General features: G+C 46.8%; 2 long non-coding RNA genes across 2 annotated transcripts in view; both read left to right on the forward strand.

Annotated features, from left to right (window-relative positions):
• The first annotated feature begins 4,913 nt into the window (after window positions 1–4,913).
• LOC116638433 lies at window positions 4,914–8,754 on the forward strand. Its single transcript, XR_004300700.1, has 2 exons — window positions 4,914–5,615; window positions 5,646–8,754. It is a non-coding gene; the product is annotated as an uncharacterized LOC116638433 (long non-coding RNA).
• An 11,947-nt stretch (window positions 8,755–20,701) lies between these two features.
• LOC116638449 overlaps window positions 20,702–21,686 on the forward strand; it is a 5,292-nt gene continuing 4,307 nt past the window's right edge. The window contains exon 1 of the long non-coding RNA XR_004300701.1: window positions 20,702–20,744. This is a non-coding gene — a long non-coding RNA (uncharacterized LOC116638449). The remainder of the gene's footprint in view (window positions 20,745–21,686) is intronic.

The following is a 21,686-nucleotide window of genomic DNA, read 5'->3' on the forward strand; positions in this document are numbered from 1 at the left end:
AGAAAGCCATGTTCTGCCCTTTCTTTTCATACTGTCCTCCAACAGCCCGTGGTGCTTCAGCTGGGCCTCCATTGCCAGGCCTTCCAGAAAGATCCGCAAACAGACTGCAGGGCCCAGAGCCAAGGACATTATGTGGTGAATAAACTAAAGAAGGGAACTAGCAGCAGGGAGCTCATGGGCTGGGGGTGGGGGAACGGTTCTTCCAGGATACCTTCCCCTTTGTTCCCCCCAGAAAGAGCATTCTATCTCACACAGAATCTTCTACATCTTCGAGGAGGGTACAGTGGGAAGATGGATGCTTCTCTCAGGAAGACAGCAGGAGAATGTTTCCCTTACTTTTCTGCCTCGGCATGTTCAGTGCCTGAGAGGGAGAAGCCCTAGGCTTCCTCTTCTGACAGCCTTCTGGGGAAGGCCAATGACATGGCTGCCTGTAGTTTTGCTTACTTGTTTTTGCTGGAATTGCCCTCAGCTCTCTGCAAGGTTATAATAGTGTGTCTGGTGGGTGTCAGGGGTTGATGTCAGACCTTCTCCACCATACGTTTTTAGCTGTTCAAAATCCCCTAGAAAACAATGATCTCTCTTCCCTGTGATGGAGCCCTGAGCTGTGTCACCTCTGTGGGATTTTCGGGCTAGTGGAGCTGGCCACTCCAAGACAGGGAGCCAAACGTTTGCACCATTATTGTTCCAGGGATCAGCTCTGGGGAGGTGGGCGGGCAACAGGAGGGGGCTGGGAACTGCAAATTCCTAGAGTCCTTAGAAAAGAAAAAAGCTGTTTTTTTGGGACTCCCTTGCCTTTTCTTTTTGATCTGCATTTCCAGAACAGTCTTGGGTAATGCAGTATTAGATAAAAATCACAGAATTAGATAAAATCAAACAAAAGAGGTGTAGCTGGAGTCTCACCCAGACTGAACTCTGGACTCCAGACCCAGAAATGAAGGCCATCGATGGCTCCTCCTGAGTAAACCTGACTGGCCTTGCTTAAAAGGGGAGGAAGTGGAGTGGATTCTGGCATTCTCTGGAGGTTTCCGGCCTGACGTTTGTCTGGAGCGATAGGTCAGGCCGTGCTGACAAAAGGCCCAGAGGCCTAACCTTACATTGTTGCTGCTTTAGTCCTTTTTGTTGCCCCACCTCCTTGAAGCCACAGCCAGGAGGCCTCGAGTTTTTCCTGCTCCCTTCCCATCTTTGTTTACTGCCTTTTATGGAATTAGCATCATCACTCCTTTCATCTAATCTCCTCGTTTTACACAGAAGGAAACTGCCAATGAGAAGTGATTTGGGTTAGTGCCCGAGGTCACACGGGTGTTTGTCAGTGGAGTGACTGCCACAAACAGACCAAAGGCCACCTATTTTTAGCCAAGGCTTTTATGGGGGGAAGGGGCATGAAACCATTGCTAAAATGGAGTTGCTCTCTTATATTTGAGTCATTAGGCCCAGATGAAGGCTAGGCTTCAGATGGAGGTGACGCAGGATATGGCAGCAACAGTGGAGAGAGCCGTGGCCATCAGACATTCTGATTAAAAGGAACAGGGATGCAGCCAGAGAAGAGGTGCCTTGAAAAAACAGTTTTATGTTAAAGGGATCCTCAAGGAGTTGAGAAAAGGGCACATAATCAAATGTATTATTAATATCTTCACCAAGGAACATGGTGATTTGGGGCCAACTTGTTTAAGTAAACGTTTCCAGAAAAGAAGGGACTCACTATATAAAGAGGAGGAAGGAATGAGGATATTTTGGAGACAGCAAAGCTCTCTTTGTCAAACAAAAGCTAGGAGAGACGAAGTCAGTAAATGTTTGGGCCTACGCAGTAAAAACAGGGGTTAGCATCCATAATCTCCTCCAAAATATCATTCACTTACTAACCGGTAAAAGAAACTTTCTCTCTGGCCTTGCTTGGCAAGTCATCTCTTTCTGCACAACAGATTCCTGAGTGCTGACCTTCACTCAAATCTCTATTTCCTTCCCCAAACCCATGGAGAATTAACCAACTAACACACAGCCATTTTAATAGTATGAGGAAACTGCTATAATCTGTAAAGAGAACGGAAATGACTAGGTTTGCAACACTGAGTTGCATAAAGCACTTTGAAGCTCTTCATCTCAGGAGCTCTAGAGTGGGAGAGAGAGCACGGATGGCACAGGACGTCCTCAGTCCGTCCCCAGCCCCGGAGAAAACCGCAGTAGAGGCTGAGGCTGACAGACGCCCCGGAGAGGCCATGGCGGGGCGCGGCGGAGGGGAGGAGCGGGGGGGGGGGGGGGGGGGGGGGGGGGTGGGGGGGGGGGGGGGGGGGGGGGGAAGGGAAGCAGCTCGAGGTCAACGTCCGGGATTCAAGAATAGATTCTGGTGCTAATTAGCTGTGTCTGATTTTAGGCAGATCATAAACTCCCCAGGCTCCCAGCTCCCCGTTTGTAAAATGAGGTGACCCAACTCAGTTTTCCTCCTTCCAGCGCTAAAATCCCACTAAAAAATTTCCAATCCAGAGCAAACATCAAGCCTGTGTCTGAAGGGAACCATCTGCATCTCAGTAATATTCCGCCCTTAAAGGCAAAGTGGGGAAGAACATGAAACTCCAACAGCTTTGGCAGGGTCATGCGGCCGAGCGAAGGTGGGGAGGTCAGTACCTGCTCCCGGACGCCAAAGGGGTTTTGAAAAGAGAATGTCAAGTTTCTACAATTCCCATGTCACTAGTCAGATGCCACACTATCGTGTCATTAAACACCGTCTTACCCTCTCCGAATTCACTGCCTAGAGACCTGCCATTTTGTAGATTCCACAATAAAGCCCCTGGAGGGAGAGAGGACGGGTGTCAGCACCCAGTCGTGGGTTCCAGGCTTTAAACCACGGTGTCCCGCAGCTCCTGTCTCTGCTTTAGTTTCTTTTCCAAAAAGTGAGGCAGCTGCTAGGTCAGTCTCGGAGCCCCTCTTCCACCTCGCGCATCCTAGACTAGTAAGACCTGGTGGCATGCAAACACCCCAAATGTGTTACAATAAAGAAACAGCATTTGATAATTACAAGGGTATCCTGTGCGAACTTTCAATTCACGGATGACTTTGATACAACATGGAGGAATGACAAAGCACAGGAAAGGGGAAGAAAAGACAGACCTGGGTTGTAAATGGGAGAGAGGGCGGGGGTGAGGGCAGCAGTCCGAGTGTGGTGAAAGGGCGGAGGGGCGGCCGTGTAGCCCCGGGGCCCAAACCCAGCCGCCCCATCCCCCGCCACGCCATTCTCTGGCACAGGCCAGAGTCTGGGGGCGGGGCGCGCATGCGCACTGGCGCGTTGCGCCAACCGCCTCCGCTCCCGGAGGCGGCTAGGACCGGCTGGATCCGGTTAGAGCCAGCGGTGCCCGGCCGCGAGCACGCGCCTCACAAAGGGAGGCGGCGGCTCACGGCCCGCATATCCCTACGCCGGGCGGGTGTGGGGTACGCTCTGGTGCCGCACCCTTCCCCCAGCCTTTGTCCCCGTCCTGCACCTACGGGCCTTTTGGGCCTCCGGGCAAGCGGCTCCCCGCAGTCTTCTCGGCCCCGGCAGCCCGAGGGTTCTGGACGCGGAGCGGAGCTTGGCCGGGTGCAGCCGGCGTGGCCGCGTCCCCCTCCCCCATCCCATCTCGCCCGGTTCTCCGCGCAGTCGCCTTAGCCGCGTGGAAACCCCTGTTCGGGAAGCCCCCGGCGCCATTGTTCCCAAATTCTCCGGCCTCGCCCGGGAGTCAGATTCCCCCTTTGCCGCCCCGGGAAACGAGGTTTTTCTCAGAATTCTTGTCACGCAGTGCTTAGTCAGCTTTCTCTTTAATTGGGAAACTCCAGGGGGTGCTTTGGAAGCAAAACTGCTCGAACTACAGAAAGGAAAGGCTTTGGATTTGGAGAAGAGCTTTTGTTTCCCTTGCGACTCCGGTTTAAAAAACCTTGGGAGTGGAGCCAAGCCAGTCTATAAGCACGAACTTAGAAAAGCAAACCCATAAGCAGAGTTTTCACGAATATTTGAAAAAAACGTTCCCAGACTGGCTGCCCAAGGTCGTTGTGTCCTAGAGACAAAACCTTTGGCGTTTGGGGATCGAAGAGGACACTTAAAGTTGGTTTTCACAGCAGATACTGGATTTTGAGAGCTTTAACGAGAAGCTTGGAAGGTTAGAAACGGTTCACGTTTGGACAGAACAAAAAGTAGGCATGATATTAAAAAAGCAACCAAAAACGTGGGGGTCTAGCTAGTATTTCGTAATTGCAAAGACGGGAACATTAAGCATGTCAAGTAACTAACACAAGTGCCCCCGGATGCGTCGTCAGATCTTAGCAAGCCCCCCCAGTTGGCTCGCCAGCTCTGATGCAGGACACCGCTGTACATGGTGGCTGCTTGAGACATTTTCTAGAAGTGGATTTCCACATTTAGTAGATTCTTAAGCAGATAACCCGGAACGTTCGTGCTTCTCCAATCACAGGACAACCGGAACATGTCCAGTATAACCTGAGAACCAACTCGCACGACCTGAGGCGGTTTGGGGGGACAAACTGACACTTTGCCTACGATGGCTGCGGTCTATTTACCAGGCTGATGCTCGGTTATATAATAGAAATGAAGGCCGTCAGCAAACCCATTTTAACCTTCCTTCAAAAAGCACTAAATAGTACCTACTGTACTCCCGAGAAGACATGAAAGGTATTTAAAAAGCTACTAAAAAATTCCCAAGTAATGGCTCTGAGTTCAGGGGAGCAGTTTGCTCTACTTAAATGTGATTTTGTTTTTGCCTAAATCTTCAGCTCAAATCTACTTGCTAGTAAGTTTTGGATATTTCTGGGTACACAGTCGATAATTAAGTTGCCTGCACTGTCACGAAAAATCTAGAAAGTTTTGGCAAGCTTGGTTCTATTTTTAACCCGTCCGAGGAACTATTTTTGCTTCCCTCACAAAGGCGGCGGAGGGTTATTGAGGCCGCGGTGTGAGTCGGCTTTCGGCTATAAATACGCCTCTCCGGGGGCTCTGCGGCAGGCTTTCAGGCAGCGAGCGCAGAGACGGCTGGGGAGGCAGGAGGCACTGCTTGAGGAGACGCAGATAAGTTTTTCTCTTAAAAAAGCTAGGAATGAATACAATTCTTTAGGAAGTGTAAATAGTGCTAAAACTTACTATTGCATAGCATTAAATTCTTACAGTAATCTTAAAAAGAAAGGGAAAATAATGAAGACCTTAAAGAGTAGCTTAAGAAAGAAAAAGCTCTTTCTAGAACCAGACGGAGGCTAGGACGTGAAGCTTCTTAATGGAGTGGAGAAAACCTAATTTTTAAAGAAATTGCTAAAAAGGACGGCAAAGTCCGGGATTCAAAAAATCCGTAAATCGAAGGGCAGCCTTTTAGGTTGACGTTAAAATGTAAATGACCTAAATAGAGCTTAAGTGTCGTTTTGCTTTTTAAAAAGGCAAGTTGTAGGTGACTTTCGTCTTTTAAAAAGATAAATTTTAAGGTGATTTAAGAGCCCTTCAAATTAATGGCGCAGTGATGATTGCATCATTTGCAACCTAGATCTTAAAGTAGGACTTCCTAAAAACTGACAAATACTAGGAGTGGTAGGATGAAAATTTGGAGAGATTAGAAAGTTGAAGTGGAGAACTCAGAAGACAGAAGTACAGGAAGGTGAAGACTTAAAGACAGAAGTACAGGAAGGTGAAGAAAAGATTTAGAGAAGATAGGAAAATTGGAAGAAAAATTACACGCCTTTTAGAAGACAGAAAAATACTATAAATCCTTGAAGGCAGAAAGCAGAAGAAAAAATAGAGAAACTAGAAAAACAAGGCAACTAAGGTCTCATATACAAGTTGAGGAGAAAGCCAGAAGTTGGAAACGAGGTGGAAAAATACGGGCAGGGAAAGTATTTCAGGTAGAAAATGGAAAACAAGCTAGGACAACTATTGAATACAAGCGCACAAGATAGACATCAAAAAAGAAGATAGAAAAGTCTAAGCCAAAAAATTGGATAAAGTACAAGAAAAGAAAAGCTAAGGAGGAAACTAATTTTTAAATTCTTAGTGGAATTTTTCTTAAAAGCCCATGAATTTAAATTCTGGTGGTACAGAAGCTAGATTTGAGAAGATGAGGGTGTTAAAACTACTGTAGACCGGGACCAACTTAGAAGAATTAACCCGAAGCTAGAAGGGAGAGTTAAAAATCACATTTGTACAGCTTTTGCTACTAAAAGGACTGAAGTTATTTAAGAACCCAGGTAGAATATTTCTGGAGAGTTAAAAATGTGAGTTTAAATACAGTAGCTTTTAGTGTCTTGGAGAATTTAAAGAACTTTTCATAACTGAAGTAATTCAAGATCAAGAATTAACTACCAACTTAACATTTTCACATTGGACTTTGAGCTAAGATTTTTTAAATCCTGAGGACTAGCGTTAATTGGCAGCTGACCCAGGTACTACGCAGAAGTGGATTCAGTGAATCTAGGAAGACAGGAGCAGCAGACAGGATTCCAGGAGCCAGTGTCGGTGAAGCTAGGACTGAGGAGCGAGCTGCAGCAGTTCGTGGTGAAGATAGGAAGGAGAGCGAAGTCCGGGAGCCAGTGCGGTTTGGTGAAGGAAGGAAGCTAGGAAGAAAGAAGGAGCCCTAACGATTTGGAGGTGAAGCTAGGAGAGAGGATTCCAGGAAGGAGGAGCCAGTGCGATGTGGTGATGAAGCTAGCGAGCGGCTTGGCTTGGCGACCACGCGGAGGCGGCGAGCAGGCGGTGTGGAGGATAGATAGAGGATCCTAGAGCAGCATCCCAGTGTGCGAGGCCGCAGGGAGAGCGAGTGGTGTGGGAAAAACCGGCGAGGTCGGCTAACGTGCTTTTTGTAACTGGAGTATGGTAACGTTTTATTTGCTTTTCTAATGGTAACGGGGGAGTTGAGTACTTAAGCGCTAAGGGATTTATGGGGTGTAGGCCGATTTCCGGGTGTTGTAGGTTTCTCTTTTTCAGGCTTGTTTTCTCATCTTGTCTGAAGCTTTTGAGGGCAGACTTCCAAGGCCCGGAGGAATGGTAGATGGCAAGTTTTTTTGTTTTTAACCAATTTGAGGGAAACCAAATGAATTTGTTAGAACAGCCTTGAGACAAGTTTTATAGGTTTTTATTTTTAGTTCGGGATAATGAAGCCTTTCAGTTTTGTGAATAGATGACCTATTTTTCTTCCCTTACCCCGTATTAAAGTTTATACTGAATGTGGAGTTGGGTGTGTAATGGGGGGGGTTTGGGATGGGGGGCAAAATATGTTTTGAGTTTTTTTCCCCTTAGGTCTGTCTAGAGTCCCAAAGGCAAATGACTCAAGGTAACAGGAAAAAAGAAAATCCAGTATCAGGATAATCAGAGCACCACAGGTTTACAGTTTCTAGAAATAGAGCACGAGCAGCTCTCACTTTTCAGTTCTGTGGCGGAGCTGTCCATTGGAGAAATGGCTGGTAGTTCTCTTTTTTTCCACCCCTTTATCAAATTCTTAATACATAATCCTTTAAATTCATTATATTTACTTACTATTTTGGGGTGGCCTTACCAGGGAAGAGGGTGGGGGAGAAAATTTTCTTTCTAAGATTTTCCACAGATGCTATAGTACTATTGACAAACTGGGTTAGAGAAGGATTGTACTGCTATGCTGTTGGCACGAACACCTTCAGGGATTGGAGCTGCTTTTTTCCTTGGAAGAGTATTCCCAGTTGAAGCTGAAATGGTACAGCACAGTGCAGCTTTGGTTCATGTTCAATCTTCTCAGGAGCACTTCAGAAGAGCTTGACTAGGCCAAATGTTGAAGTTACGTTTACGTTTTTCAAGTAATGTGACCTTTAACTTTTATTAAAGGGGAGGGGCAAATTTTGGCAGTTGGCCTTAGCGTGTTAATGGTTGGGATTTGGGAGGGTTGGGGTTAGGTAATTGTTTAGTTTATGATTTCAGATAACTCATGCCAGAGAACTTAAATACTTAGGATGGAAAAACTAAAGAAATCTCAACTTCCAAGTTGGCAAGTAACTCCCAATCCTCTAGTTTTTGTTTTCCCCCAATTTTTGAATTGGGCAGCTGGGGAAGTTCATGAAGATCCACTGGATTCAGAGTGTAGGGCCTGGGGAAGGAAAGTATAGGACTGGGGGTTGGTCTAGCCCATTGGCTGACTTAGATAATAATATCTTGGGAATTTTTTTTTTTAATGGCTAAAGTTGTTTGGATATGGTAGTGTGTGGTTCTCTTTTGGAATTTTTTTCAGGTGATTTAATATAACTTAATACTACTTTAGGAGCTTCAGAGCAAAGGAAGTGGCTTAATGATCCTGAAGGGATTTCTTCTGATGGTAGCTTTTATATTATCAAGTAAGATTCTATTTTCAGTTGTGTATAAGCAAGTTTTTTTTTAGTGTAGGAAAAATATTTTGCCTTTGTATGACTGCAAACAAGATGTTAAGGTATGCTTCAAAATTATTGTAAATTGTGTATTTTAATCATTTCTGATAAAGAGGGTGGGGTTTTGTGGATGAGGGAGGGGAAACCTTTTTTTTTTCTGTAGCCTTTTTTCAGATAACAACTTCTGAGTCATAACCAGCCTGGCAATATGATGACCTAGATGGAGAGGGAACAGCTCCTTGGTGAATGATAAGTAAAGGCAGAAAAGATTATATTTCATATCTCCATGGGGGAAAAAGCATAACCCTGAGATCCTTACTACTGATGAACGCGTTGTCTGCATATGCAAAAAAAAAAAAAAAAAATTAAGCAAATGAAACTACCAATTTAAAGTTAATGGAAAAAAAAGAAAAATAAAGATAATGGAATCTACCATTTTAAAAGTTATGGCCTATCAAGCTATACCCACCAAAAAAAGAATTGATGAGAAATAATATAATGAATTGATGAGCAATACAACGAAGATCAAATGTCCATCTCAAAATACTGCTTTTACAAAAGCAGAATAAAAAATGAAATGAAAATGATAATACCAACATTAATCCTGGAATAAAAGAAGCTGAAATAATTCAGAGTGGGATCAAGTGGATTAAGAGGAGGCTGTGCTGTTTGCCAATCTTTCGTTTGCCTCAGACAGGTTTCTCTTCATTATCAGAAGAGTTGCTTCATTTCATCTGGGAGCAGAAAACAGCAGGCAGCTGTTAACAGATAAGTTGAACTTGAATATGCAGTATTGCATGTTAGGGCTAAGTGCTTATTTTTGATAAAAGCTGTGGAGGTCTTAAGTATTGAACATGGCTGTTTTTCCTGATCCCTTTCCTAAGGGATTCTAGGATTGTGAGGGATTTTCCTATCTAGCCTTTAAAATTACACAGGACTTGTACCTGTGGCTTGCATGATGGGATAGCATACCTCACTCGGGCCAAGTAATCTTTAAAAGCCTTGAAAGGTAGTACCTTAATAATCATAAGACAGTATTTATAAAACTAAGAATTTGTTGAGCATTGACTCTCTTAAATCCTACAAAAGGATAGCCTATTGTGCTGTTAACAAGAATCCGATGTTAATCTTGATAAAACTTAAATGTGTTGTGATGTATACGTTGTGCAGAAAACATTAAATCATGCAAAATAAAACATTTTAATATAGAGAATGTATGCTTTTAGAAAGCGGTCTCCTCATTTAAATAAAGTATTGTTTTGTTTGTAGTTAGTGTTGGGCAATCTTGGGGGGATTCTTCTCTAATCTTTCAGAAACTTTGTCTGCGAACACTCTTTAACGGACAAGATCAGGAATTGAGCGGAAGAACGAATTTAACTTTAAGGCAGGAAAAATATTTTATCCTTCGTAAAGTGATGAGCATTTAATAATTCCAGGCACATGGCAATAGAGGCCCTCTAAATAAGGAATAAATACCTCTTAGACAGGTGGGAGATTATGATCAGAATAACAGGTAACTGCACCTACACTATTCACAGAAAGTTAGGGGTCTATAAATTGACAGTGGTAGAGTAATAAAATACTGTCCACATTTCCAGAGTTTGCATGTTAACTTTAAATGCTAATAGTCATCTTCTCTGGTGTTAGCCAATGTTTACACAGTTGGCCTTTCCTATAGGTACTTGGTGGGGGGCATGTGGGTTTTTAAAGAATTTTCCTTTGCAGAGGCTTCATTTCACATCCTTCATGAAGCTGTTCAGGATTTTGACTTGCATATAAGCGCTTGGCTCTGCCTTCTGTTCTCCTAGTGAGTGTGTGAGACCTGGCAGTGTATCAGCATAAATACTCAAGTAAAGTTTTCTCCCTGATTTTGGAGGGAAGGGAGGAGGGGGTGGGGCTTACTTGTTTTAGCTTTTTTTTTACAGACCACACAGAGAATGCAGTTGTCTTGACCTCAGGTCTGTCTGTTCTGTTGGCAAGTAATGCAGTACTGTTCTGATCTGCTGCTATTAGAATGCATTGTGAAACGACTGGAGTATGATTAAAAGTTGTGTTCCCCCAATGCTTGGAGTAGTGATTGTTGAAGGAAAATCCAGCTGAGTGATAAAGGCTGAGTGTTGAGGAAATTTCTGCAGCTTTAAGCATTCGTGTTTGTGATTGAAGCCAAGTACCTTTTGCTGTGCTTCTTTAGGTAAAATGCTTTTTGTTCACTTCTCGTAGGGGGGTGGGGGGGCACTGAAGCCTTTAGTCTTTTCCAGATGCAACCTTAAAATCAGTGACAAGAAATAAATTCCAAACAAGCAACAGTCTTCAAGAAATTGGCAAGTGGAAATGTTTACCAGTTCAGTGGTCTTAGTGCATTGTCTTTGTGTGGGTTTCTCTCTCCCCTCCCTTGGTCTTAATTCTTATATGCAGGAACATTCAAAACAGCAGACGTATGCGAAGGGCCAGAGAAGCCAGACCAGTAAGGAAAAAAATAGCTTATTTACTTTAAATAAACATTCCATTTTAAATGTGGGGATTGGGAACCACTAGTTCTTTCAGATGGTATTCTTCAGACTATAGAAGGAGCTTCCAGTTGAATTCACCAGTGGACAAAATGAGGACAACAGGTGAACAAGCTTTTTTATATATTTACATACCAAGTCAGATCCATTATGAATAATCTAGTGTTAAATAGACTTTTCAGCTTTATGCTGGAATAAATAGCATGTGAGCAAGCTGTTTGTTGGCCTGGGGGTGGAGGGGTGAGGTGGGCGCTAAGCCTTTTTTTAAGATTTTTCAGGTACCCCTCCCTAAAGGCACCGAAGGCTTAAAGTAGGACAACCACGGAGCCTTCCTGTGGCAAGAGAGACAACAAAGCGCTATTATACTAAGGTCAATAAAAATGGTGTCGGCCTCATAACCCCATCTTCTGCTAGAAATGAGGACTTGCCTCAACACCCTTGGCACTGAGGCTCTCTTCGGGGAATGGAGCATCTAAAGGAGTGTTTTTGAGTACCTTCTATATCCCTGGGCTTGTCCTGTCCTGACATTGAATTACGCTGCTTTTATAGCAGCTCTTCAACAAGCCCAAACCTCAAGTGATGGTTGAAGGGGAGGGAAGTGGGGAAAGCGGGCAACCACTTTTCCCTAGCTTTTCCAGAAACCTGTTAAAAAGCAAGGTCTCCCCACAAGTGACTTCTCTGCCACATCGCCACTGCCTGCCTTTGGCCTAGCGCAGACCCTTCACCCCTCACCTCGATGCTGCCAGTAGCTTGGATCCTTGAGGGCATGATCCGTAATCGGTTTCAAGGTAACTGGTGCTGAGGTCTTCTGGTGGGTTGCAGTACTAGAAAAGGCCACTAATTTGCCTGCAAATGGTTAATGTTATTAAAGCCACAACTAAAAGCTCTACAGTGTTTAAATATGTAACACCCTTATCCCATGATTAAAACACTTAAGCCAGTGAATGGAGAGATAACGTTTGAGGCTGTAATGTTGGGTGGGAAAATATACCTTACAAACTGAAGAAGATAGGAAATTTTAGTCTTGAGGACTGTTGGGGTGGGATTGCAAAAATTCTCTGCTAAGACTTTTTCAGGTGAACATAACAGACTTGGCCAAGCTAGCATCTTAGCTGAAGCAGATTCTCCAGTGTTCTTCAGTAGGGTCGTAAAGGTTTTTCTTTTCCTGAGAAAACAAAAGTTTTGTTTTCTCAGGTTTTGCTTTTTGGCCTTTTTGCTAGCTTAAAAAAAAAAAAGCAAAAGATGCTGGTGGTTGGCACTCCTGGTTTCCAGGACAGGGTTCAAATCCCTGCGGCGTCTTTGCTTAACTGTAATCTGTCTTCGGCCTCTACATTTTCTTCTCTTTAGGAGCTCGGCTTTGGGGTTTGGGGGAGGTGGAAAAGAACTTTGTTGAATTTGTCAGAAACCTAAATCCATATTTATGTGGGAACCTAATCTCTAATTTTCAGGTAGTCCCCATGCATCTAATGTTTAGAGAAGCCTTGCTATAGAAAACTTAAAATTTCATATTAATAAAAATAAAATTGAAAAGCTCTTCATTGGTGTGATTCTTTTGTGTATAAACCAAACTTCTGTCCATGAGCAGTTAATGGAAGATGGGGTGTATTGTTGGGGCGTTTCTCCACCTTGATGCTGGTTACCATGATAACAGCAAGATCTTCAGTTGTGGGAGGGACTTGGGAAGTGGTGCAGGGTCAGCAACCTAAAGGACCCAGTAACTTTCCCTAACCTGGGTATACCAGGTTTCCCTAACCAGGGTATAAACAGCTGGGGGACAGAGGAGGAGAAGACGGTTGCTTCTGTGAAAAAGCTCTTGCAGGCCTGGGGGCACTTTGTGCTAATAAAGCAAGCTCTGTGTGGTGGTCTCTGAAGTCTTAGGTTACTCCTGATTATCACATCTTTAATCCGTTCCCAGTTCCCAAAACAAGCTGGTCCTGTGGTCCCCTGTTCTGTGGAATGGTCTGGATAACACGTGATCTTCCCTCATTTGCAACTAAAATGAAATCTGCATTTGTACGCGCACAGCGCACACACCGGCCCCAGATGAAATACTCTCCGGTCCTACCCTGGCTGCTAAGTCCCTGAGGTGTCCCTGCTTCTACTCCCAACTGACCCTATTGCCTGAAGGGGTGGGAGAGGCTCATTCCACCCAGTTAGATCTAGGAGGGGTGGAGGCCCAGGTTCTAAGGAAGATGCACCCAGCAGAGGCCTCCCATCCTGGGTCACCCGATGGCCACACTTCGCCCAGTGCAGGGGCCTCAGTGAACAGAACTCCATTACTGTACTCAAAACTCCGAGGAATGGCTTACTGGAGAAGCAGGCTTTGGGTCACTTTGCCAAGGCAGCAGGGCTGGGATTTGATCCCTGGTCAGTCTCCCAACACTTCAACTCTGTTGCTGTTTCTTCAGCGCATGAACATCTGACATGAAACCATAGTCCGGATAGGTCAGCAGCAGGCAGCCCCCACCCTACGCAGCATTGTGCAGGCAGAGTGACTTTCTTCCTTGTAATCTAATGCAGGGCATAGGGAGAGGCTGAGCCATGGTCCCCTGAGCCTGATTAAGTGCCTGTTCTGAATTGCTGTCTTAATGTCTTTTGGACAAAGGTCTGGTGTTTTTCCAGAGTTGAAAGTCTCCCTGGAAGCACAAGACTTCATTGGAGAGCAAAGTAGTAAGAGAGGAAGGCCTCGCATGTATTTCCTAGGGGTTACAGCGTTCCTGGTGCTGAGCAGGTTTTATTTTTATTTATTTAAAATATTTTATTTGACAGAGAGCAGGAGAGGGGACACAAGCAGGCGGAGCGGGAGAGGGAGAAGCAGGCTTCCCGCTGAGCAGGGAGCCCGAAGCGGGACACGATCCCAGGACCCTGGGATCATGACCTAAGCCCAAGGCAGACGCCCAAGGACTGAGCCACCCAGGTGCCCCGAGCAGGTTTTAAATTAGCCAGGATTGGAAATGCAAAGACCAGACACAGCGACAGGAAGGTAGAAAAGCAGCCTGGAAGCCACTTCTTACCCTCTGAGCACAAAAAGGGAATAGAGAGGAGGCCAACATGAAGTTCCCACAAAGATTATGTCCAAGTTGAGGGGCTAGGGAATGCAGAGGAGGCCAACATAAAACTCCCCCCAAAGATTATGTGTAAGTTAAGGGGCTGGGTCATGATAACAGACAAACCACAGGTAATATTTATATACCCCTCCAGCTGTACAAAGGGCTCTCAGTGGTTTTGGATTTCATCCTGATAATCCTAGTAGTGGCTAAAACACACCTGAATTGAAGTGGTAGCCCCCATTTCTCAGCCTCACAAGCTTCCCCTCAGGCCTCCCAGGCCCTGTGCTAGTTGGTAGGACCCAGGCAGCAGATTTCTGACTTCAGTATAGCGGTGAAAGGACAGTGAGAGCACTTGAGGGGGTAGGCCCGGGGTGGGGGGCGGGGACAGGGTGTGCTGACCAAGGTGTGGGAGTGTCTCTCTGGGTTGTCGATTCAGAAGCCCAGAAAGTCTAGGAGATGTGGGTCAAATCCTGACTCCTGGCTCTGGCAGGTTGGCAAACTTGGGGTGTCACCTGCCCTCCCCAGGCCTTTGTTTTCCCACCAGTTAAATGGGGGTTAATGCCATCTGCTTGCCTGCTGTGATAAGGAAGACACACACAGTAATGGAACTGGAAATGAGTGGGCTTTTGCTGCCATCTAGTGAATAAATGCAGCATTGCAGGCACTGTCCTTATTTGTGACACCCTTGAATATTTGTTCAACAAACATTTTTATTGCTGAGTAGTATTCCATTGTATGGGTATTTGAGTTATTACCACTTTTTTGAAAGTAGGAATAAAGCTATAAGCATTTGTGTACAAGTCTGTGTGTACATATGCTTTCCTTTTTCTTGGTATGTTGTATGATAGGTGTATGCAGTTTTTTTTTTTTTTTAAGATTTTATTTATTTGAGAGAGAGAGGGAGAGAGAGAAGGAGTGCGGGGAGGGGCAGAGGGAGAGGGAGAAGCAGACTCCCTGCTCAGCAGGGAGCCCCACACAGGGCTCGATCCCAGGACCCTGAGATCATGACCTGAGCTGAAGGCAGACGCTTAACTGACTGAGCCACCCAGGCGCCCCTCAATTGTACTTTTAAATTGCATTTTTCTATGGGGTACCTGGGTGGCGCAGTCGGTTAAGTGACCGACTCTTGATTTCGGCTCAGCTCATGATCTCAGGGTTGTGCTCCATGCTGGGTGTGGAGTCTGCTTAAGATTCTCTCTCTCCCTCTCCCTCTGCCTGTCCCCCTGCCTTGTGCTCATGGGCACTAGCTCTTTCTCTCTCTAAATTGCATTTTTCTTTTTTCCTTTTTTTAAAGATTTTATTCATTTGAGAGAGATTGAGTACAAGCCAGGGAGAGAGGCAGAGGGAGAGGGAAAAGCAGACCCCTGCTGCAAAGAGAGCCCAACTTGGGGCTCGATCCCAGAACCCTGGGATCATGACCTGAGCTGAAGGCAGATGCCCAACCGACTGAGTGCCCCTAAATTGCATTTTTTTTTAAAGATTTTATTTATTTATTTGACAGAGAGAGAGATAGCGAGAGCAGGAACACAAGCAGGGGGAGTGGGAGAGGGAGAAGCAGGGTTCCCACCAACCAGGGAGCCCGATGCGGGGCTCGATCCCAGGACCCTGGGATCATGACTTGAGCCGAAGGCAGACGCTTAACGACTGAGCCACCCAGGCGCCCCTAAATTGCATTTTTCTAATGACATCTTTTCATGTGCTTACTTGCCATTTATATATCTTTTTTGGTTAAGTGTTTATTCTGTTTTTTTTGCCAATGTAGTTATTGGGATGTTTATCTTTTTTATTGTTGAGTTGTAAGAGCTTTTACATATACTAGATACGAGTCCTTTGTCCATGTATGTTTTGAATATATTTCTCCTACTATGTGCTTTGCCTTTTCATTTTTTCTAACAGTCTTCAAAGAGTAGAAGTCTTAAATCTTACTTAAACCATTTATATACACAATAACATGAAGGAATTTCAAAATAACTGTTGAGAGAGAAAAGCCAGGTTTTTTTTTTTTTTTAAGATTTTATATATTTATTTGAGAGAGTGAGCAAGCATGAGCTGGGTGAGGGGCAGAGGGAAAAGCAGGCTCTCCACGGAGCAGGGAGCCTGATGTGGGGCTGGAGCCCGGAATTGTGGGATCACGACCTGAGCTGAAGGCAGACGCTCAACCAACTGAGCCACCCAGGCACCCCGAAAAACCAGTTTTTAAAAAGTACATACAGTCTGGGGGCACCTGGGTGGCTCAGTCGGTTGGGTGTCCGACTCTTGATTTTGTCTTGGGTCTTGAGGTGGTGGGATCGAGCCCGGCGTCAGGGTCCGCACACTCAGGATGAAGTCTGCTTGGGATTCTCTCCCTCTCCCTCTGCTCCTCCCCACACTTGTGCTCTCTAAACAAACAAACAAACAAATAAATAAATTCTAAAAAATAAAAAGTACATGCAGTCTGGCTCCATTTATTTAAAATTCTCAAAAAAATGAAAACTAACCTGAAATAACAGCAGATTAGGAGTTGCCAAGGGGCACAAGGAAACCTTTTTTTTAAGATTTTATTTATTTATTTGACAAAGAGAGACACAGCGAGAGCAGGAACACAAGTAGGGGGAGTGGGAGAGGGAGAAGCAGGCTCCCCACTGAGCAGGGAGCCCCACGTGGGACTCGATCCCAGGACCCTGGGATCATGATCCGAGCCGAAGGCAGATGCTTAACGACTGAGCCACCCAGGCGCCCCACAAGGAAAGCTTTTGGGTGACGTCGGCTTGATTTCGGTGTTGGTTTCATAGATGTGCACTGATGTCAAAACTCATCGAATTAGACACTTCAGATACTTTGTTGTACACCAGTAAAGCTGTCAAAGAAAGGATATGCACATACAAGGAAAAACACCTTTTGAACACCTTGCTGTGTTCTGCCCAAACACTAAGAAGATGGTGAAGATGCACAGGAAAATAACGGACCCTCTTCAGCAGCTCCAAGTCTTGACGCAGAGCGATTTAACAAAACGATGATCGTACACCTCCATACAGCAGTGTGGAACTCCAGCTCCAGTCCCAATTCCTGCACCCACTGGTCGCGTGCACCTGGGAAAGTTACTTACCCCCTTTCAGCCTTGTTTTATTCTCCTGTCAAATGGCTATAATAGTATCTTAGCCAGGATGCTGTCACAACGATCAGGCTGGGTATATCACATATCCAGTGCGCACCGGGGGGGGGGGGGGGGGGCCCAGGGGCGCGCGCCCAGCCCCCCCCGGTGGCGGGGGGGGGGGGGGGGGGGGGGGGGCGGGCACAGACGCAGTGCCCTCATCCCCAAGAGTTCACGGAGGTAGGAGAGAGGCAGGGGCATGTGGCCAGAGCCGCAGAGAATGAATAGGAGTTTGTAGGATGGACAAGAGAAGAGTGACCTTCATCTGGAGAGAAGAGCGTGGGCAGCTCAAAGGTAGGAAAATGCAGGGCACTGGAACCCAGGGTGGCTGGGGGCGGGGGGGAGGCTGGAAGCAGGGGAGAAGGAGAAGCTGGAGTGGCTGGCGGTTAAGGCCCTGGAACCCCAGAGAAGTTCGGGTTTTGCCCTGGAGAGCAGATGATGGAACACGACTCTGGCCGCGATGTCAGTGAGGAAAGACTGGAGGTCTGGGGACCGGGGCGTCGAGGGGGCGAGACACTTAGGCTGGGACTGAGGGAGACAGTGGCTTTGAGGAAGGCCCCTGGTTTCTGGCTTCAGGCGCGTAGGGCACAGAGGTGCCGGCCGTGAGAGGGACAGAGCCGGGCAGGCGGGGAGGTCCTGGGGCAGGTGAAGACAAGAGGCGAGTGTTGCTGGACGGTCGCGTCTGAGAGGCCCGGGGGGTGTGTCCGAGTGATGAGAGGGGAGGGGCGGGAGCTCAGAAATAGGCCTTGGGGGGACGGGCCAGCTACCAGGGACCGCCCCGACGGTGACGTCAGAGGGGGTGGGACACTTGAGGACCGCGGGCCGGAGGGCCCGGCAGAGCTCTTTGGCGTCTCCGTGCAGTTCAGTAGGCTCTGCGTCCTCTTCCTCCTGCCTCTTGAAGGCAGCTTCGTGCATGTATTTATTCATTCACTCATTCAGCCAATGCTGACCGAGCGCGAGCGAGGCACCGTCCTGGGCCTGGAGATCCTGAGATGAACCAGCCGTCAAGGTCTGCGCCCTCGTGGAGCCGGCACCCTGAGGGACGACCAGATGACAGAGACTGTTCCGTGGTCACCGGCCCGCGGGCTCGGAAGGGAGCCTTGGGAGGTGGGCACAGGCAGGACCGTCGGACCTCACTCTCCCACCGCCGGAAGCTTTGACAGGTGATGTGTCCCCCTTGGAGAGTCTCAAACCCGCATTTCAGCTCGGGGCTGGACACCTCCTCGTGGGTGCCCTCCTCCCCGCGCCAGGTGCCCCCCGCCTGCTCCATTTCTCCCCCTGGCATCTCATCACGGCTCCCGCGGGCCCATCCCGCCTCCTCTCTCTCACTGGCCTCCCCCGTCAGTCTCCTGCCCTGCTCACTGTGGGCGCTGCCACCAGGCTGCCCTCCCTGTCATCTTCCCTAGGCTATGGCTGCCAGGGTGTCCTCCAGACCCACCGGACTACCGAGACCCTCCTCTGCTCCCTGCTCGTCCGCTGTCACTGACCCCGGCAGGGTTCCCATCCAGATTCTTCTGTGCCCTCCTCACCTGCCTCCATCCAGCCTCTGACACCCACATCCCTGCTTGACCCGCAGCTCCTTCCTTCCCCCTAAAAGAACCGCTTTCTCCCCACACACAGCCCCTCACTGTCCCATCTCTGGCCTTCCCTCATGCCTTCCCCCCTTTCTGGAATATTCTCTGCCCTGCTCATCTCCGTGTATAAATCCCACTCCTTCCAGGTCTAGCTCAGAGCTCCCGCAGTGATGAAGCCTTACCTGACTGCCCTCTGCCCTCACTAAAGCTGCCCTCGTCTCTCATCCTCCTGCGTGTTCCCTGAGCCTCCCAGAGGCCTGTGTTCCGGTTTCCCGTCCAAGCCCTGCCTTAGCACTGGTCACCCCACCAGACGGTCACATCCTGCACTAGCCGGCTCCTTCGCTCATAACAGTAACACACAGATTACTAATAGTCAGTAGCTGAGATTTGCAGCCAGGTACCCCGGCATACACCCATATACACTCTCTGGGGCCCAGGCTGGTGACAGAGCAGACATGGGCCCATGCCATCTGCCCTGACTTGCACTTAGGAATGCTGGGTGCCCAGGAGTCAGGACAAGGGCCTCGTGGGCTGGAAGGAGGGTAGGCTTCCTGGAGGAGAAAGCATCTGAGTTAGGTCTTAGTGAAATGTTGGGGCTCACACACGCAGGGACAGATCAGCCCAAGGGAGGGGCACAGCATGAGCCCAGAAGGCTATCGTCTGTGGGGTCACACCCTCAACTCCAGAGGGTCCTCTGTCCCGAGCTGCTCCACGCCCCCACTGAGGTGTAGATCCCTCCAGCTCCCTGCCCTGCCTCCTCTCCCCAGCCTCCCCTACCTTCACCTTCTCTTGATTCCTTTGTCTCTCTTTCCACTGCTTTGAAACTCACACTGTTTCTAATCTTTTGATATCCCCTTGCATGTGGAAGCAGGGCACTGAGAAACACAGCTACCTGAGGGCTCTGTACCCTCGGCCCGAGCACAAGAAGCTCAGCACATCCCTGTCTGCTGCTGCTGAAGACCCAGGGCCACCCATTGTTTTCCCATGTCCCGATGTGAGTGCTATTCATTGTCCTTTCTGCCTGACCCACTCTGGTCCCTTTCTCTGCTCACCATGGCTTTCTTGAATCCTGTTCCTTCCTTCTGGGCTCAAGGCCCTTCCTGGTAAGGCACATCTGAAAATTCTTCCAGCGAGAGTTTCTGAGGAGTCGATACTCGGAGCCTATGTGAGAAACACCTATTTTGCCCTCTGTTTTCATTCCTGTCTCTCCACCCCCCGCACAGCTTCTGCACTGCCCACGCTCCCCGCATTGGACCTCCACCATCCTTCCTGACTGTGCTCTAGAAGATTCTGTTATTCCTTCTAGTCTTTTCCCGGGCTGCAGCCTGATGGATGTTTCTTTTTTCTTTTTTTTTTTTTTAATTTTTATTTATTTGACAGAGAGACAGCGAGAGAAGGAACACAAGCAGAGGGAGAGGGAGAGGGAGAAGCAGGCTTCCCACGGAGCAGGGAGCCCGATGTGGGGCTCGATCCCAGGACCCTGGGACCATGACTTGCGCCGAAGGCAGAGGCTTAATGACTGAGCCACCCAGGCGCCCCTGAATTTATTTTTTAAAAAGATTTTATTTATTTATTTGAGAAAGCATGAAGAGGGGAAAGGACAGAGGGAGAAGCAGACTCTCCCCTGAGCAGGGAGCCCATGCGGGACTCTATCCCAGGACCCCGTGATCATGACCTGAGCCAAAGGCAGATGCTTAACTGACTGAGCCACCCAGGTGTCCTCTTCCATGTGAATTTAAAAACCAGCTTGTCAATTTATACAAAGAAGCTAGCTGGAATTCTGATAAGGATTGTGTTGATCTGTAAATCCATTTGGGGGAGTATTGCCATCTTAATAATATTAGGTTTTCGATCCGTCAGTGTGGGACGTTCCCATTGACTTAGATATTCTTCAGTGTCACTCAACAAAGTTTTGGTAGTTTTCAGAGTATAAATTTTGTGTTTCTTTTGTCAAATCTATCCTCAAATATTATTTATTTATTTGACAGAGAGAGAGCAGGAGAGCATAAGCAGGGGTTGCAGCAGAGGGAGAGGGAGAAGCAGGCCCTCCGCTGAGCAGGGAGCTGGACGTGGGGCTCGATCCCCGGACCCTGGGATCATGACCTGAGCTGAAGGCAGACGCTTAACCAACTGAGCCACCCAGGTGCCCCTCAAGTATTTTATTCTTTTGATGCTATTGTAAATGGAATTGTTTTCTTGATTTCCTTTTCAGATTGTTTATTGTTAGTTTATAGAAATACGATTTTTAAAATATTTATCTTGTATCTTGCAAGCTTGGTAGATGCCTTTATTAATTCTAATAGCTTTTGTGTGAATTCCTTAGGTTTTCTATATACAAGATCACATCTTCTGCAAATAGAGTTTTACTTCTTCTTTCCAATATAGATGCTTTTTATTTCTTCTTGCTAATTTCCCTGATCTGAACCTCCAGTAAAATGTTGAATGGAGATAGTGAAGTGGACATCCTTGTCTTGTTCCTGACCTTACAAAGAAAGTATTCAATCTTTCACCATTAAGTGTAATGTTAGCTGTGGGTTTTTCATAGATGCCCTCATCAGGGGAAGTTGCATTCTATTCCTGTGTGTTGAGAGTTTTTATTATAAAAGTGTATTGGATTTTGTCAAATGCTTTTTTTGCATTTATTGAGATAATCATGTGTTTTTTATTTTATTAATATAATGTATTACATTAATACAATGTATTAATATTATATATTACATTAATTATCAGATGTTAAACCAACTTTGCATTCTTAGGATAAATCCTACTTGGTTATGGTATATAATTCTTTTTATATGTTGCTAGATTTGGCTTACTGATTTGGGGATTTTTGCATCCATATTCATAAGAGGTTTTAGTTTATAGTTTTCTTGTGAAAGTTTATAGTTTTTTTTTAAGATTTTATTTATTTATTTATTTATTTAAGATTTTATTTATTTATTTGAGAGAGAGAGAATGAGGGATAGAGAGCACGAGAGGGAAGAGGGTCAGAGGGAGAAGCAGACTCCCCGCTGAGCAGGGAGCCCAATGTGGGACTCGATCCCGGGACTCCAGGATCATGACCTGAGCCGAAGGCAGTCGCTCC

The sequence above is a fragment of the Phoca vitulina genome, unplaced genomic scaffold (assembly GCF_004348235.1).
Source record: "Phoca vitulina isolate PV1807 unplaced genomic scaffold, GSC_HSeal_1.0 scaffold16, whole genome shotgun sequence".
NCBI classification, from domain to species: Eukaryota; Metazoa; Chordata; class Mammalia; order Carnivora; family Phocidae; genus Phoca; species Phoca vitulina.